The sequence below is a fragment of the Camarhynchus parvulus genome, chromosome 2 (genome assembly GCF_901933205.1).
Source record: "Camarhynchus parvulus chromosome 2, STF_HiC, whole genome shotgun sequence".
NCBI lineage: Eukaryota > Metazoa > Chordata > Aves > Passeriformes > Thraupidae > Camarhynchus > Camarhynchus parvulus.
In genome coordinates this window covers 65,978,414-65,982,644 of record NC_044572.1, presented here as the reverse complement: position 1 = coordinate 65,982,644, position 4,231 = coordinate 65,978,414, and positions in this window count along the sequence as shown.

The following is a 4,231-nucleotide window of genomic DNA, read 5'->3' as shown; positions in this document are numbered from 1 at the left end:
CCCGCGCCGCCGGAAGTGGCGGCCGCCCGGCGCCAGGGGTCGGCGCGAGAAGCGAGCGCATCGGCACAGCGCCGCTCGCTCGGCGATCCGCTACCCGGCCTGAGGCGGGCGGGGACGGCGCCCTCGAGCCCACCCGCGTTAGGGACCGCCCACCGCGCCTGAGGGGCGGGGCCAGGCCGGAGCGCCGCTCCGCGTCCCCGGCTTTCCTACAAAAAAATCCGGGTCTCGGGTCCCGGTTCCCGGTTTTCGGCTGCCCGGGACGGCTGCCGAAGGGCTTCCCCACGTGTCTCTGGGGGACATCACAGAATCACAGATTTGTTAGGGTTGGAAGGGACTTCTGGCGATCCAGTCTAACCCCCTTGACAAGGCAGGGTGACCTAGGGCAGGTGACCCGGGAACCCGTCCAAGAGGGTTTGGAATATCTCCAGAGAGGGAGACTCCACAACCTCCCTGGGCAGCCTGTTCCAGTGGTCTGCCACCCTCAGTGCAGAGAAATTCTTCTTCGTGTTGAGGTGGAACTTCTGTTTCAGTTCATGGCTATTGATCCTCATCCTCTCTCCGGGCGACACTGAAGATTCTGGCACCAATCTCTTGGCACCTGCCTCTGAGATATTTACATGCTTTAATGAGATCCCCTCTCAGCCTTCTCCAGACTAAACACGCCCAGCTCCCTCAGTCTCTCCTCATAAGAGATGCTCCAGACCCCAAATCATCTTTGCGTCCCTCTACTGATTCCTCTCCAGGAGCTGCTTGTCTTTCCTGTACTGAGCAGCCCAGAACTGGGCACAGCGCTCCAGATGTGGCCTGGCCAGGGCCGAGCAGAGAGGGAGCATCGCCTCCTTCCCCCTGCTCCCCTGCTGCACACGCTCACAGAGCGGTGCCCCCCAGGGTACCGCTGGGCAATAACCCCGCTGTGCCCTGGCCCGCCAGAGAGCAGCCGGGACGTCGGGAAGGGGCCCGGGGGGCAGGAGCACCGGGAGGAGCTGAGGAGCTCCGTGCCTGCCCGGGCTCCCTGCCAGGAGGAGTGACAGGGACACGTGTGGGGTGTCCCCTCGCCTCCCAGGTGTGCTGCGGTCAGGCGCTGCTGCGGGTCCGCAGCGACGGGGACTGCCTCAATACCTTGGAAAAGCCTCCCGGAGCAGGAGATCGTATTTCACACTACGGTGACATCAAGATGGTTTGGAGTCCTGAAAAGGTTTTTTTCCGAGGTTTGGTTGATGCTCTGCTGTTCTGGTGTGAGCAATGAATCATCCACGCAAAGCTGCTGCTTTCATTAAAAAGAAAAAAATGAAAAGGAAAGAAAAAAAAAAGAAAAAAAAATGCGTTTAGAGAGAGGCATTCTTGTGATCATTCCGCACGAGGCTGCACGAAGGAAATAATAAAAGTATTTAATAATGACAAGTGGAAAGGTAAATGAGAGCAATAACAGCAGAATGCATTCCTAATGGCCCAAGGAATCAGGTAAAGAACTTAGAAAAAAGGTAGCTAAAGGCATTTTGGGCAAAATGTGCAAATTAGATGTAACTTGAAGATACATAAAATCCAGTTATTATTCATATCAGTCCATAAAATGGCAGTGCTGTGTTTTCTGCAATTATGTGCAGAGGTATTTAACATTATACATAATCACTGCAGGAAAAGAGATATATATTTAGGAAATTCAAACTTTTATGTTTACAGTGTTTTAAAAGGTTTTTTTTTTACCTTATCCAATGTTAGTGTAGTAAATCAGCGTGTATTATAGATAGTAGCAACATGTGCTCCAACATTTAGCAATACATTTTTAGGGGTATTTTTAAACTGACAAACACCAAAAAGAAAATGTGCAATGGTTACTTAAAAATAAGTAAACAAACAAAAAATTGAACCCCCTAAAACCTTTTAGCAACTAGCTATTTCTGAAAAGTGGGGTTAGTGAGTATTGAGAAAAATACTTGCAGCACCCTGTGAAGTTCCAGTGCTTCTTGGTCCAAGTTTCCTTTACCTGATTGAGGGACTTCACATTTAGCAAACAATTGTGGTTTTTTGGCAGCACTATGGATGTTGCTTTTCACCATCTCCACGACAGAAGTAACTTCCCCAGTAATTCAAGTAAATATATTCAAATTGTGTGTGATCAGCAGGGATTTTCTAGTTTCGTGTCAATAAATTCTCTAGATATGCCAGCTGTAATAAACTTTACTGTTACAGATGTAAGTGGAGTGATTACACAGTAAGTTCCACCTGATCATGAAGAAGAAGTTCTTTTCTGTGTGTGTGGCTGAGCACTGGAACAGATTGCCCAGAGAGGCTGTGGATTCTCTTTCACTGGAGAGATTCAGGATTCTCCTTCACTGGGGATATTCAAAAGCCATCTGGACCCAATCCTGAGTGATGTGCTCGAGGGCACCCTGCTTGCACAGAGTGGTTGGACTAGATGACCTCCAGTGGTTCCTTCTAACCTTACCTGTTCTGTGTTTCTCTGAGTGGGCCTTACTGACTCAGTGGAGGCAGGCAGATAGCAGGAAAAATCAAACTGCACCACTGAGTTGGATTGACTAAATAACCTGTAGTTGGGTGGAGGGAACCTGGGTATGTGAGGCTCTTGATTAGGAAGAGTATTGAGGAGAAGCACACTGGCAGATGTGATCTGATATTCCTGAGACTTGTTGATACCCTATTGTGTTCTTTATTTTTTTAATTCGGAAATGTAGAAATTAGGCTGCTTGATTTTAGGAGGTTTCCTGCCTGTTGTTAAAGAGCATATATTTTGCTGTTTGCAATGTATTTTTCTATTTCTGTTATCTGGATTCCATCACTCCAACTGGAAAGTGGCAGGTATGCTGGAGAATGTTCTCTTTAAATACAGCAGAAGAGGAAACAATGAGTAGGATGTTTATTATTGATCTCACAGATGCTTTTGCAGCCTGCAATATGAACACGTATGGATTACTGGTAAAGCTGGAAAGCAAATTACATTTTCTTTTATCGTTTGTAAAAATGAAGTTAGGGCTTATGAAAGGCACTGGATTCAGGCTCTGGGGACCTAACTTCTCTGTTTATCCAGGAAATAGATGTTGTACATCACAAGCAGAGGCAGTGGAAGTATTAAAGATCTCAAAGTTCTCACACTCCCTGTCTGTGCTTCTCCGTCTTGACCTACTCAAGGTACCAACAGGAAAGCTTTGTCTGTGCACAAACTTGCTCCTAATTTTTTTTTCTTCTGGAAGTTACACAGTAATGCTGTTGACTGTAGTTTTATTAACAAAAGCTTTTGTTCACTACAGTCTAATTCAGAAATGTTAGGTCTGTAAAAGGCTTTGTTGCCTTTGTTGTCTAGTCTAGATTGTGTTCATGCCCACTCAATATAAGCAATTCTAATTTTTCTGCAGTAAAATGGTACCTCTGTACCCTCTTCCCATACACCAGATTGGGAATTAATCAGAACAAAGTTGTTAGGCACTTCTTATTTGTGAAGAGAACACAAATGTGAAGTATTTATAATAGGTGCAAATCTTACATTTTGTCAATGGGCTTTGGACAGTAATATCTTTGTGGCATAATGTGTGTTGCTATTAAGATTTTAAAGGAATAAAAAATATTTCCTATGTGTGACAAAATTACCCAATATGGGTATGTTTCCCCAAGAAATGTGTGCAGATATGAGTGACATAAATATCCATGAACATTTTCACTAGGGTTATAAATAAAATGAAGCTAATGAAGTAGAACAATGAGGGGCATTTCCTATATTTCAGCATGAAAGGCAAATTAACACCATTTTCAAATGCTTGAACCCACCTCTCAGAGATGTGTGTTATTTGGATAAATGTTTTTAGAATCTTCTATGTTGACTAAATCAGAGCATAAGTCAATGAGGATGCAGTTTGTGAGTCTTGATACAGCTAAAGATGATATAATTTATTGCTTTATCATCCTTATAAAAAATGGTAGGAAATTACATGCAAATCGACCAATTTTTCTGTGAATTTTGTTTTAGGGTTTACATTTGAGACAAGTATTACACAAAAGTAAGTATTTTGGTTAGATGAAAATGTGTTTTGGCTGTCATAACTGGTCATCTGCTGACTTAGTGGGAGTTAGGTAAACCTAGAAGCTTGACTGGCAGAAAAAAGAGCAGCTGTTTACCTCTGTAGCATGGGGAAAAGGGGGAAACCAATAATTTTCCTCTCCTGTTGACAGACATAATGATATTTCTGATAATTTAATACAGTAAATTTTTCTGCCAGCC